This window comes from Meriones unguiculatus, chromosome 3 (assembly GCF_030254825.1).
Source record: "Meriones unguiculatus strain TT.TT164.6M chromosome 3, Bangor_MerUng_6.1, whole genome shotgun sequence".
NCBI lineage: Eukaryota > Metazoa > Chordata > Mammalia > Rodentia > Muridae > Meriones > Meriones unguiculatus.
The window spans coordinates 66392279-66407800 of record NC_083351.1 but is presented as its reverse complement, the minus strand read 5'-3'; the positions used below and the strand labels follow the sequence as shown (position 1 = coordinate 66407800).

General features: G+C 40.0%; 1 pseudogene; it reads left to right on the top strand.

Moving 5' to 3' along the window:
- The first annotated feature begins 13625 nt into the window (after window positions 1–13625).
- LOC110558402 (olfactory receptor-like protein OLF3) lies at window positions 13626–14578 on the top strand (annotated as a pseudogene).
- Window positions 14579–15522: the final 944 nt, after the last annotated feature.

The following is a 15522-nucleotide window of genomic DNA, read 5'->3' as shown; positions in this document are numbered from 1 at the left end:
GACATGAACTCAATGGTGTGGTCTTTGACCCTCCCTTCCCCCCAGGGAGGAGCAGCCCTGCTAGGCCACAGAGGAGGTCTTTTCAGCCAATCCTGAAGACACCTGATAAACCAGTATCAGATGGAAGGGGAGGAGGTTTTCCCCATATACTTTAATGTAAAAGTGATACAGAATACTGTGAATGCCATACTGAAAGGTTGGACTTTTTGTCTTCTGTCTGCAGATGAGTAGAGAAAAACAGTAGTGACTGGGCATCTGTATCCTATAGCTAACAGTCTCAACCTTTAGGAGCTTGCCGTTGAAAAAAAAATCCACAAATTATATCAGTTCTATGGGAGTTTCAAAAAGAGATTTAAGATGAGAGCCTCTACTTTACCTTCAAAGTCATGGGCTCATGACACCAGAAGCCATGTTGAAATGATTGCATAAGACACTGGCAAGGTTATCATTTCTGTATTTTCGTGGGGCATCAGTTATTTTTCTTGTTGCTGTCACCGAATACTGGACAAGAAGTAATTTAAGGGAGGAAGAGGATATTTTGGTTTACAGCCTAAGAAGGGATAGAGTCTACCAGGACAAAGAAATACTGGCAGCAGGAACACGAGGCAGCTGTGTCACATGCCATCTGCAGTGAGGACAAGGAGAAGAGATAGAAAGTAGGTCAATGTGATGAAACCTCAAGGCCTTCCCCTATTGGGCCACACTCTTCAGCAAGGATCTGCCTCCTAATTTCACAACTGTCCAAAACAGAGCTATAAACTGAAAACAGAGTGTTTAAGCACAGCTCTAGGAAGCACATTTTATATTCAGACCACAACAATCTGTCTTAGGCTTTTTTTTTGGGGGGGGGGGGGGGCTCAAGATTACTTCCATATTATGAAGTGCATTATCTATAACTTCAGAAGTCCACAAGGTCTTCAACAATCTCACCACAGTTAAAAAGTCCAATGTCTCTTCTCAGATTCAGGGTGATTTCAATGTGAGCTTATGGCTAAAAAAGAAAGTTACTTGGTCATGGTAGATGATATCTTTTATGTGTTCTTGGATTTGGTTTGCAAGTATTTTGTTGAGTATTTTTTATTTTTTTGCATCAATGTTTATAAGAGAGATAAGTCTAAAGTTCTTTTTTTTTTGGATCTTTGTGTGGTTTAGGTATCAAGGTGACTGTGGCTTCATAGAATGAATTTGGTAATGTTCTTTCTGTTTCTATTTTGTGGAAGAATTTGAAGAGAATTGGAATTAGCACTTCTTTGAAGGTCTGGTAGAATTCTGGGCTGAAACCATCTGGCCCTGGGCATTTTTTTTGGGAAGGGAGATTGTTGATGACTGATTCAATTTCCTTGGGGAATATAGGGCTATTCAATATTTCTACCTGATCTTGACTTAATTTTGGTAGATGGAATCTATCAAGAAAATTGTCCATTTTCTTTAGATTTTCAAATTTTGTGGCATATAGGCATTTGTAGTATGACCTAATGATTTTTTGGATTTCCTCAGTGTCTGTTGTTATGTCTCCCTTTTCATTTCTGATTTTGCTGATTTGGATAGTTTCTCTCTGCCTTTTAGTTAATTTGGCTAAGGGTTTGTCTATCTTGTTGATTTTCTCAAAGAACCAGCTCGTGGTTTCATTAATTCAATGAATAGTTTTATTTGTTTCTAATTGATTGATTTCTGCCCTGTGTTTGATTATTTCCAGCCGTCTGCTCCTCTTGGGTGTATCTGCTTTTTTTCCCCTAGGGCTTTCAGTTGGCCATTAAGTTGCTTGTATGAGAAGTTACAAATTTTTTCTTGAAGGCACTTAGTGCTATGAATTTTCCTATAAGCACTGCTTTCTATGTGTCCCATAATAGGGTATGTTGTACCTTCATTTTCATTGAATTCTAGGCAGTCTTTAATTTCTTTCTTTATTTCTTCCTTAACCCAGCTGTCATTGAGTAACAAGTTGTTCAGTTTCCATGTGCGTGTAGACTTTTTGCTATTTCCATTGTTGTTGAAGTCCAGGTTTAGTCCATAGTGGTCAGATAGAATACAGGGGATTATTTCAATCTTCTTGTATTGGATGAGGCTTGCTTTGTGACCAACTATATGGTCTATTTTGGAGGAGGTTCCATGAGGTGCTGATAAGAAGGTATACTCTTTTGAGTTTGGGTGAAAAGTTCTGTAGACATCTATTAGGTCCATTTGAATTAGGCCCCTGTAAGTGCCTTTATTTCCCTATTTGGCTTCTCTACCTAGCAGTGTATCAAAGCAGATGCTGAGACTCATAACCAAACCTTCGGCAGAGTGCAGGGAATCAAATGAGAGAAGGGGGAGTTAGTATAACCTGGAGAGAAGAGGAGCTCCACAAGGACCAAATATATCTGGACACAGGGGTTTTCTAGGAGACTGTTTGCCAACCAAGAACCATATTTGGATATGGTTCAATCGGATGTAGCCTGCTCGGATGTAGCCCATGGTAGCTCAGTATCTAAGTGGGTACCCTAGTAAGGGGAACAAGGACTATTTCTGACATGAAGTCAATGACTGGCTTTTTTACCTCTCCTCCACCCCCGAAGGAGGAGCAACCTTGCTAGCCCATAGAGGGGGACATAGCAGCCAGTCCTTAAGAGACCTGATAAGCTAGGGTAAGATAAAAGGGGAGGAGGATGGCCCTTATCAGAGAACTTGGAAGGGGGTAGGGAGGAGATGGGGGGGAAGGGTGGGATTGGAAGGGAAAGAGGGAGGGGGCTATGGCTGGGATACAAAGTGAATGACCTGTGATTAATATATAAAAAAATAAAGTTGCCTACTTGTAACATACAAAGGCATAAATTAAACACTCACATTAAAAAAAGGGAAGGGTGGAGACATAACAAGGATAGACCAAAATCCACCAGGTTAAACACCAAATCCTGTAGCTCCACGGGTAGCATCTGGGGCTCATGACGAAGTCTTCTAAAGTCTGGAAGGCTTGAAGACCATGCCCTTCTTGGTTTGCTGCCTGATCCAGTTCCAGTCTATGCTTGTGGCTTTTCTTAGTAGATGCTCTATCGTCCTATTATCTCCAGCATTATGGGTTCTCCATTTCCATTTAGACTTAACTTCACAGCTTCACATAATTCCTTTTTTCAGGGACTGCAAATCTGCCACACATCGCCTGGCTTCAGGGAGTCTCTGGCACCTTGGTGGAAGCTTCCATGATTTCTTTATCATGGCATCTTTAATACCTACAAACCAGTATTGTGTGGTTGATGCTGCAAGTTTGGAGGCCACCTCAAAATTTATTTGGCTGCCTTAGGTAGCACTTATAGTTGATTCTGTATTCTTTGACAGGTGAATCTTTAAAAACACCTTCTTTGATAGTTGTTTTTAAATGGGGAGTTTTGGCAGTCTCTGTTCAGGCTCTCTCATTTCCTTTTCTTTTTTCTCATTTTAAAAATTTTATTTTATTTTTATTAATTACAATTTATTCACTTTGTATTCCCACTGTAGCCCCCTTCCTTGTCCCCTCCCAATCTCACTCTTCCTCTTCTCCTCCCATGCCCCTCCCCAAGTCCACTGATAGGGGAGGTCCTCCTTCCCTTCTAGCTGACCCTAGCCTATCAGGCCTCATCAGGATAGGCTGAATTGTCTTCCTCAGTGACCTGGTAAGGCTGCTCTCCCCTCAGGGGGAAATGATCATAGAGCCAGCCCATGAGTTCATGTCAGAGGAAATGATCAAAGAGCCAGCCCATGAGTTCATGTCTGAGACAAGGCTTTCTCATTTCAAATACATTTAGATTATCACAAGATGATACTTTGTGTAGGTGGGATCTTTTCCTCAGGTACCTGTCCTATTTTCCAGCAGAGCATGAGGTTTCTCTTTAATTGGATATATTCCATCAACATTATCATCTACTCTCGCACCTGCCTTGGCGGCAGCTGTAAGTTCACTCATGCTATTCTTCACTTCTCCTTTCATATGTTTCTGCTCCACTTGTTACTCTCTCACTGGAGAGAGGAGTGAGAGTAGCTGAGAAACAGCCTTGATACTAACTTTTCTTAGGATTTCTTCCACCAGGAAAAAAAAATTTAATTCATCCTCATAGAATTTCCTAGGATACAGACAGAATTTGACCATATTCTTTGTCAGAGGATAAAACAAATAGCCCCTTTCATTGTTCCCAGCATTATTTTGTTCCCCTGTGAAATTTCATGAGCCACACATCCACTGCTCATTTTTCTCTTGGCATTCTGGTCTTCCAAACTCCCAATGAGATGGCCCATTACTCTCTACTTAAAGCATTTAATAACTTTTTGTTATTGTTTATTTTTGAGATTTATTTTAATTACTGTATTTCTCCTTTCCCTTTCCTATGGATATATCCTCCCATATATGCCTTCACGTTTCTCCTTATTGTTCATGGAAACCAGCTCTAAAGGCTTAAGAAACACATGGGCAAGTTTATCATAACAATAGCCCTCATTCTCAGTACTGATTTTCTATATTATTTACTTTTCTCATTGCCAAATACCTGGCAAGAAGTAAGTTAAAGAAGAAAGTACTGTAGTTTCTAGTTTAAGAAGGGACAAAGTCCACCATAGCAATGAAGACACAGTAGAAGGAACATGAAGCAGCTGCTCCCACTGTATGTACAATGAGGGTCCAGAACAGACAGGAAATGAGGCTAGGGACCTACTTACTCCAGTAAGGATTTATATTCTAAAGGGTTTGCAACCTCGACAAACAGGTGGAAGATAAGTGTTCAAACTTATAATCCAATGAGGAATTTCACATTCAAATGGTATCAATTAGTGTAGATAATTTGACATAAAAAAATGTCCAGTAAGGAAATAGAGTCAGAATTATAAGGCAGAAGAAAATGAAACAGTTAGTGATGAGTATTGCATTGTGATGAATTGAGTAAGTGAGAAAATGAAACAGTAACTCTTGGAATGGTGATCATCAATTGAGTAACAGAGGACACATAGGTATCCCAGCTGTAGCCCCCTCCTCTCATGCCCCAAATCCACTGATAGGTCTCATCAGGACAGGCTGCATTGTTCTTCTCTGTGTCCTGGCAAGTCTGCTCCCCCCTTAGGGGGGGAGGTGATCAAAAAGCCAGCTAATGAGTTTATGACAGAGACAGGCCCTGTTACTCTTACTAGGGTACCCACTTAGACATCGAGCTGCCATTGGGCTACATCGGTGCAGAGGTTCTGGGTTATATCCATGAATGGTCCTTGGTTGGAGTATAAGTCTCAGAAAAGACCCCTGTGCCCAGATATCTTGGTTCTGTTGCTCTCCTTATGGAACTCCTGTTCCCTCCAGATCTTCCTATCTCCCAAGAGTCCCTGCACTGTGCCCAAAGTTTAGCTATTAGCCTCAGCATCTGCTTGGATACCCTGCTGGGTAGAGTCTTTCAGAGGTTCTCTGTGGTAGGCTCCTGTGCAGAAGAATCTTTTAAGAATAATGAATATCCATACATGGTCCTTGGTTGAATGTCAGTCTCAGAAAAGACCCTGTGCCCAGATATATTTGGTCCTTGTGGAGCTCCTATCCTTTCCCCATCAGACTAACTCCACATCTTTCTTATGATTCCCTGAACTCTGCCAAAGGTTTGGTCATGAGTCTTTGCTTTGAAAACACTGCTATTTAGCGTCTTTCAGATGCGCTCAGTAGACTCCTGTCATACGTTCAATGCACATCCCATCTGTCTTTCTAAACGAGGATTTATCATCTTACCCCATGTCCGCTCAATTGATTATCTTTTTTAGGTGTATAGATTTCATTATGTTAGAACCTCCGCTCAGATGTAACCTGTGGTAGCTCAGTAACCAATTGGTTTCCCAAAGTGAGGGGAACAAGGACTATTTCTAACAGGAACTCAATGACTGGCTCTTTGGTCTCCCTACCCCCGAAGGGAGGAGCAGTCCTGTTAGGCCACAGAGGAGGGCTTTGCAGCCAGTCCTGAAGATACCTGATAAAACAGGATCAGATGAATGGGGAGGAGGTCCCCCCTATCAGTGGACTTGGAAAGGGGCACGGTGGAGATGAGGGAGGGAGGGAGGGAGGGACTGGGAGGGAATGAGGTATCGGGACACGGCTGGGATACAGAGTTAATAAAATGTAACTGATAAAAAAAAAGAATAATGAATAAACAGATAAATGATTCAGTTGGGGGCTTGAAGAGGCAAAATGATATTCCATGGATAGTATAATCCTGATTTCAAAACTGGGCTGAATCTCTTTACACATGTTGAAAAACTGAAGACATCTACAAAATTAATCTTCTTTACATTACTTTGAATAATTCTTAATCTATCGGTTCTCCCTATAAATTGTAAAGACTATTTAGTGTAGTTATTTGGAGTCTTAAGTCTTTCCATGCTGTGCCATCATTTGGGAACTTAAATCCTACTGTGAGACATTTCCTGGCTAGCCACCAATACTCATAGAGTAATAGTAGCTCACTATAATCTTTGAATGTATCTTAATACTCATGTCTCTAGGAAGAGGATCCAGGGCTTTCTGCATCTAAAACAAGAACAGTTGTTTTCTCCCCTGACTTAGATGCTGTAGTAGCCACGCTCCTTGGAACTTAGCCACTGAGGGTAAAGACATTTTTACTATATGAAAGCTGAAAAAATATCACAGAGCTGGTTTTTGAGACTTTTCTTGTCTTTTAGAGTGACCTAAGGCTTCACTTGAGCTTGGGTAAGAGGAATGAAGAACAGCTGTCCACAGGGAGAGGAAGGGCAACATGGTGACACAGCCACTGTGATTAGGGAGTGGTGACAGCAATTAATATTTCAATGCAAGGAGCTCTTAAGGGACTTGCTGTTTCCAGTTCACCAGGGCAGCCTCTGTCTCACTTTGTTAGTGCTGCATGTGGGCCCACTTGGGATCACCTATGAATTTCTTCCCACTAGCTATTGTAAACTAATCCCAGAAAATTTTAGAGTCATGGATCCCAGGACAACTGGGACATTGCCACGGTCCATCACTCTGAACACAGGGAGGAATCTTTGCAACACAATTCTGGATTGAGGTAGATGTGTCCATATGACCAGGTCCTAACTAATGCCTGGGAAATGTTTATGGAAATGTCAGTGGAGGGTGGCTGTAAACAGAAGACATAGACAGGCAGAAGAAATGGTGACCTGGTTGGTGTGGGACATGTGAACTGTGGATGCCAGGATCTTAGTCCAGGATTACAAGAACTGGAATGAAACCATTCAGCTTTGCAGAGACTGGAGGCTTAGGGACATTGTCAGGGTATGGGTTCACCAAATCAAAGACCTTAGCACTGGAGAGAGAAGTCAAGGAAAGAGCAGTGTTAATTAAAACTGGAAACAGGATAGATGAATCCTGAACCATTTTTGTAAGGACACTGGACAAGGTCTAGGTTAATAAAATGTGTATTCATGAGTATGTAGTAGGAGAATAAATACTACACTTTTGGGAAAAATAACATTTCAATGCCTTTAAAGCATCTTGTCTCAATTATTTCTCTGACTATGTACATATGACCAACTTTTACTCTTTTCTCAAAGGAAGTACTTCAAATATAAGAAGATTAAATTGATTATCAAAGTCATAAAGCCTGAGAATATAAACTGGACTTAGATTTGAAGCTCCCTGACTGTTTTTTCCAGTTTTGGTCAGCTGTAGGAAATCAAGAAAAACAGAATACTGTGGGAAATATCCTAGATGCATGGAGCAAGAGAAATAAAGATCGGGATTTGTACAGTATAATGAAAACAAAACAGGTCACTAAATATGAATTTTAAGATTGTAACTGTTTAAAGACTGTGTTTCAATAATTAGACTGAGATTATAGAAAAATTCAAGTGAAAAATGATTCAGTTGATAATCATTTATGAGATTCCAGTAAGAAAAGACAACAGTGTTCTCAGGTATAAAATCATTTTTGACATTTCACCCACCACAGTGTCCCTGAGGTTTTGTGTCCAAACGTAAGAATGATGGGTGTAGTCCTGCCCACAGCGAATACAGTATATGTACAGAGAGCAGCTGAGCAGCCACACACATGAGCACGAACATCTCTGGATGAAGGAGTGATTTCCACTGACAAAGCAACTGTACAAAGGTAAGTTTCTGCTTTGTTTTGCCCAGAATGTGAGAGAATTACCTGTAGAACATGTGCCGTGTGCTTGTATTCAGGGCTAATTTATTGCAGCTAAGACCATAGAGTATTCCAAGAAGGAGGACAAATATGATTCAGACTCACTGGAGCATCAAAAAAGACGATGATGCTCCCAGATTTTTTCTTTATTTTTTTCTTTATTAATTACACTTTATTCACTTTGTATCCCCCCTGTAGTTCTCTCCCTCCTCCCAACCCAAACCCTCCCTTCCTCCATCCTCTGCATGTATGCCCCTCCCCAAGTCCACTGATAGGGGAGGACTTCTTTTCCTCCTTCTGATCCTAGTCAATTAGGTCTCATCAAGAGTGGCTGCAGTGTCTTCTTCTGTGGCCTGGTAAGGCTGCTCCCCCCTCAGGGGGAGGTAATTAAAGAGCAGGCCAATCAGTTCATGTCAGAGACAGTCCCTGTTCCTATTACTATGGAAACCACTTGGATATTGAACTGCTGTGGGCTACATCTTTGCAGGGTCTTAGGTTATCTCCATGCATAGTCCGTAGTTGGAATATCAGTTTCAGGAAAGACCCCTGTGCTCAGATTTTTTGGTTTTATTACTCTCCTTGTGGAGTTCCTGTCTTTTCCAGATCTTACCGTTTCAGGGAATTTTAGGAAAGAAGTAGGAAACAGCTCCCAGATTTTTTATCTGGAAGTAAAACATTTGTCATTTTGTCCTTGCATATAGGGCAGTACCATGGAAAACTGTAGGGGGTCATCTCCATAATATGGGTGATGGGTTAATCAAAGAAAAAAATCAATATTGTTGATTTTGGACTTTTTAAGATTGATCTAAGATTTATCATGCTTATATTTGTAGTGACATGAATGTTAGATAATTTTTCTTTCTGAAGGATGAGATTCTGAGAAATTCTTATATGGTTTATACCTAGTGAATTTTCTTCCTAATGAACCTATACTTGAGGGGAAAGAAGGTAAGTTACTGATAAGAGCATCCGATGAACCTAAATGATTTTTCATGTTTTTAAAGCATTTAGCAGGGCTAAATTATTATACCACAGGGATAATCCTTACCAAGAGAAAGGGTTCCTCAGTGCCACATCTTGACTGCCTCTTCCTTGAAAGGCTCAAATATGGGCTGTGGAGCACTGGTCCACAGAAAAATAGGGTCAGCTCACATTGGTTAAAGCCTGGCGTGAACAGCCAAGTGGGAAGTCTCCTCTAGATCTGCACGTGATGTGGCTGTGTAGGCCCTGCAGAGTGAGCGATTCTGCTGTCTGAGTAAATTCCTATGGGTGATATGGGTGATGCCTTTCATCTCCATCCTGAAGATCAGGGGTTCAGATACTATGTGCTAAAAGCAAATATCACCAAGCAATATCAACAAAGTAATATCACTGTCTGAGATGTTGCCGTTAACCACATCTTTGAATTGGCTCTAGGCAGGTCTTGAATTCCAAAAGCTATTGTTTTAAAAGTGAGTAGAGCAAAGAAAAAATCCCAAGTGGGTCCCACGTCTGTCAGAAAGTTGTTCTGGTACAGAGAGGAGGCAAAGAGATAATTGACTTATAAATGAAAGGTTAGAAGACAAACTTGAAAAGGAGACAGGATATCTAAATCTAAATTTATCCACATAAAGACTAGCTCATCCCTAGCCTACTTATGTGGATTTCTCTCCCTGTCATCTTCATGTAATGTATATTCTCAGAAATCAGAGTTCTAACTAAGACAAGAGTGTTAGACTGAACAAAACCTTGTAGCATGTTGGGGAGATTCATCAAGATGGGATAAGTGTGAAACAATATTTGACTTGTTAAAGTGTAGGCTAAAACTCACAATAGCAAAAATGGGCTCAATATAGTCTATTCAAATTTACTCTATTTAAAAATTAGACTAAAATTCAGCCTGGAAATGAGCCACACTCTAGTATGCAAAAAACTGAGAACCTCAGTGTATAATTCTTAACATTGAAAGCTGTTGAAACGTTAGGGTATTGCTTTTTTGCTGTGGCTAACAGTTGCTTAATAAAGGTTGAAACATGTGGAGCTGCTATTTCCTAGGATGGAAAACACACTGGCATTAGCTTAGCTGAGAAAACTGATCTTTACTGCAAATACGACATTTTGTATTCTTTATGCAATTTCATTGTCTGCCATCTGCAGTTCCATTTTCTCCTTGGACCCAGTAGTTTGCATGTGACCAGGCTTGCTGGCTAACACCTTTAATCCCAGGACTCAGGGAGACAGAGGCCGGCAGGACACTGTAATTTGAGGCTAGCCTGGTTTACAAAGCAAGTCTAGGACAGCCAAAAATACACAGAAAAACCCTGTCTCGAAAAACAAAAAACAAAAGTGACACATGTTCACAGGGTACTAGGTTTTATTGGGTCTGCCACATTATGAAGATCCTATTTAGTATTACTTTATTTTTAAACCTTTCACAATAAAAATAACCTTGATATTAATCATTTAGCATATCAAAAATGTGTTGTCGAAAAACTAGCCTGATTTAATAATGTACTTTGCTGTAAAAACTAAAATCCATAATAATTGCTGTTAATTAGTAAAACAGAAGTACCAGAACTGTGTTGGGTTGTGCATTATGTGATAGTTTTCTAATTAAAGTAACTAAAACAACTAACCATGGTAAACGAATCTCATAGACATTGTGAAACTGTGTAAGGAGAAAATGTGCAACTCTGAGACTAAGATGAGACAGGCATTTCTGGAGCTAGTTGCTTTTTTTTTTTCTTTTTTTAATTTTTATCAGGGAAGATGGTCAAAGTGTAGTAGCTCTCCTTTCTTAGGCTTTAGAAATGGTGAAGGTTCTCTGCTTCTTCCCTTGGTTACTTCCATCTTTTTTTTTTTTTCAAATGTATAATTTTTTGTCATTTTATTTTTTATTGTTATTATTATTTATTACAATTATTCATTTTGTATCCTGACTGCTGTCCCCTCCATTATCTCCTCCTGGTCCTCCTCCCATGTTCTTCCCCTGGTCCACTGATGGGGTGGTCTTCCTCTGCTATTATCTGACCCTAGCTTATCAGTTCTCAGCAGGACTGTCTGGATCCTCGTTCTCTGTGGCTTAGTATAGCCACCTCATCAGGGAGAGGTGATCAAAGAGCAGGAAACCAAGTTCATGCCAGAGACTTCCTCTGCTCCCCTTTCGTGGAGGACTCCCATGGAGATTGAGCTGCCCACGGGCTACAGCTGAGCAGGAGTTCTAGGTCTCTCCATGCATGGTCCTTAGTTGATTCATCAGTCTCTGCAGGCCCCCAGGACCCAGATTTTTTGGCTCTGTTGGTGTCCCTGTGGAGCTCCTGTCTCCTTTAGGTCTTTCTATCTCTCCCGTCTTCTATAAGATTTCCTTCACTCTGTCCAATGTTTGGCAATGAGTTTCAGCATCTACTTTGACACCCTGCTGGGTTGAGTCTTTCAGAGGCCCTCTGTGGTAGGCTCCTGCCTATTCTCTGTCTTCTCCTACTTCTGATATCAATCTTGTTGCCCTTTTGAATGAGGATTAAGCCTCTTCCTTAGAGTTCTCCTTGTTGTTTAGCTTCTTTAGGGCTACAGATTTTAGTATGTTTATTCTATATTAGACGGCTAATATCCACTTATAAGTGAGTATATTCCATATGTGTTCTTCTGCTTCTGGGATACCTCACTCAAGGATGATCTTTTCTAGTTCCCACCATTTGCATGCAAATTTCATGCTTTCCTTGTTTTAATTGTTGTGTAGTATTCCATTGTGTAAATGTACCACAAGTTCTCTATCCATTTCTTGGTTGAGGGACATCTAGGTTATTTCCAGATTTTGACTGTTACAAATAGGGCTGCTAAGAACATAGTCGAGCAAAAATGTCCTTGTTGAATGGTAAAGCATTTTTAAGGTAATATGCCTAGAAGTGTAATAGCTGAATCTTGAGGTATCCACTATTCCTATTTTCTGAGAAAGTGCCAGATTGAATTCCAAACTGGTTTTACAAGTTTACATTCCCACCAGCAATGGAATAGGGTTCCCCTTTCTCCACATCCTCTCCAGCATGTGTTGTCACTTGAGTTTTTGAACTTAGCCATTCTGATGGGTGTGAGGGGAAATCTCAGGGTGGTTTTGATTTGCATTTCCCTAATAACTAAGGAAGCTGAACATTTCTTTAAGTGTTTCTCTGCCATTCAATATCCCTCTGTGGAGAATTCTCTGTTTAGCTCTGTATCCCATTTTTTTTAATTGGATTAGTTGGTTTGTTGGTGTTTACCGTCTTGAGTTCTTTATATGTTCTGGATATTAGCCTGATGTAAGGTTTAGAGTTGGTGAAGATCTTGTTACTTCCATCTTACCTTTCTTTTTTTTTTTAAAATTATTTCATGCATTCTTGTAGCTGTGACATTGGTGATTCAACAGATATGAAAGAGTAATAAAAGCATCTGTGTTAGTAGGCTTTTAGAGACAATATTTGTTTCTGTTCAATGCTTACAATTGGGATTATGTATTACTACTTTTACTGAGGAAAAAAAAACTTTTCCATCACAAGCACTCAGGAGGGGAGTTACTCTTCAATGTTTATCTATAAAAGTTCCTATCTTATTCTATTGAACATTTAAGACAGATCATTAAACATCTACTTTCTTTTTGTTCCTTTGATCTAGATGTCTAAGCTTCCATGTTTCTTTTTGTTTTCTTCCAAATGACACCCAAAGAAGGGATCCCTAATCACACTAAGGCAAAAACAGAAAAATACCAAGAAGCTGATACCATCCTGGCACCATTCTCTAGAGTACAAAGAGCAGGAGAAACTGAACCTTACTAAAGAAACCTAAGTTTCTTTTGAAGACTGTCAAAGTACTTGTCTATTTTGTGGAAAATATGAGAAGAAAATCACTTTTAGTTTTGTATGTACCCTGTGGTGGAAGTTAGGCTGCTAAAAGCACATACAGTATTGCAGTAATATTCCAATAATGTTACTCAAGTACTTTTCCATGCTTGATGTACCTGAGAATTATTGAATGTGAGCCTTTTGAGTGTGAGAGCTTATCATGACATGTAAAGGACATACTTGCTAAGAAAACTTAAACTTAAAATGAGGATTTCTGAATCTAGACTTTCCACAAACCCCTGCCTCTTCAGAATAATTTGTAACCGACTTTTGAATTTAATTAAGATTAAGTTAGTTAATATATTTAAGGCAGCTTTAAAACTTTAGGTCTTTACATCATTTATTGTTTTACCTAACAGGGCTAACTGTTATGTTTTCCTTGCCCCCAAATAAAGGAAATGGGTAAAAATATAGTGCTGTAAACTGCTTGACATCTGGACTACAACTTTCTCTCTGAAACACTATCCTTAAGACCCTGGCCTGTTTCTCTGAAGTGGTTGATGAAAGCACCCTACCATAGCCTCAATAATGTACTGGAAAATGATAAAATAGATAGAAGGTCAAATATGCTATGTAATTTTATCTGGAACTCAATGGTTACTTGATTGCTTGTGCTTTTTTTCTTCTTCTAACTTCCTGTGCAGGTAAATAATCACCAAATTTGTTAATGGAACAGGACAACCAGACATGGGTACATGAATTCATCCTCCTGGGCCTATCCAGTGACTGGGACACTCAAGTCTGCTCTTCGTCCTGTTCTTGCTGATGTACCTGGTGACAGTGCTGGGGAACTTCCTCATCATTCTTCTCATCAGACTGGACAGCAGACTCCACACTCCCATGTATTTCTTTCTCACCCACCTGTCCCTTGTGGATGTGTCTTATGCCACAAGCATAGTGCCCCAGCTGCTGGCTCATTTTCTTGCAGTGCATAAAGCAATCCCGTTTCTGAGCTGTGCAGCCCAGTTATTTTTTTCTTTGGGCTTGGGTGGGATTGAGTTCCTTTTGCTGGCAGTGATGGCCTATGACCGCTATGTGGCAGTGTGTGACCCTCTGAGGTACTCAGTTATCATGCATGCAGGGCTATGCACAAGGCTTGTCATCACATCTTGGGTCAGTGGCTCCATCAACTCTCTTGTACATACTGCCATCACCTTTCATCTGCCCATGTGCACAAATAAGTATATTGATCACATTTCCTGTGAAATTCTAGCTGTAGTCAGATTGGCCTGTGTGGACACTTCATCCAATGAGATTGTGATCATGGTTTCTAGCATTGTCTTGCTTATGACACCTTTCTTCCTGGTTCTCTTGTCCTACATCCAGATCATCTCCACCATCCTAAAGATACAGTCCTCAGAGGGAAGGAGGAAAGCCTTCCACACCTGTGCCTCCCACCTCACTGTGGTGACACTATGCTATGGTACCACCATTTTCACCTACATCCAACCCCACTCCAGTCCCTCAGTTCTTCAGGAGAAATTAATTTCCCTTTTTTATGCAATACTGATGCCCATGCTGAACCCTATGATTTATAGTCTAAGGAATAAAGAGGTGAAAGGGGCCTGGCAAAAAATGTTAGGGAAATTCTCTGGGTTCATGTCAAAACTGACAAGTTGATGATTCCTGAACACTGATGGAAAAGATACATTTTCTTCATTGTTCTCCAGACTCAGGGAGGAGAGGTATTGCCATGGCAACGAGGAACATGCTGAAAGAACACATGTTGATGGCGTTATGCAGAAGGCTGAGTGGTTATGGTGGGTGTATGATGTAGGTGTAATCTTATGTCACAGTGGTGTGTTCAGTGGATGGAGGCCGGCATTGCTGTCATCACTTGCCCATCATTTCTCAAACTCACTCCTGTGGTTCAGGTAAATCTCAAACTTTTTATTTTGTGGTATCACAGAAGCAATACTCATTAAATTGAATTTGTGATTTTGTTTTGAATTTTGACATCTTCCTAAGCTAGCAGCAAATTGTATGATACTCTAAGAACACTGGTGTAGAGATACAAGCTTAATTCCTAGTTACCTTTACAAGGTCCTCCACTAGGTAGTGTATGGATAAGCTTAGATGTTCAGAATGCTACATAAATTAGTTGCATTATTTGCTTATGATGTTTCTAACTTTTGATGAATCCTAATTAAGTGGATGAGAATATGTAATTGATGCAAAATCGACATTTTATTTTGTTTTGTTTTGTTTTGTATATTCTTGTTGTTAACATCATTTTAAAATCTTCTACTGAAAAAATGATCATTTATACATTGGAAAAGATGGTGGCCCAACATTGGTAATTAAAAAGTTTATTGAGGAGTCAAGCACATTTCATACTTGAAGTGTTTTTTTTTCTCAATGATGCATGTATACTTAGCCTCTTCCAGCATTTTTTTGATGCCCAATATTCTAAGGTAACATGAAAATATAGCTATCCAAACAGATTCAGCATTTTTCTGTGTAGGATCTGGCACAATGTGCATTCTGAGGAAGCTGGGTGGAGAAACATCAACTAAAGTCCGTCCTGAGAGCTAGTCACAAGCTATTTGCACACAGTAGCATTT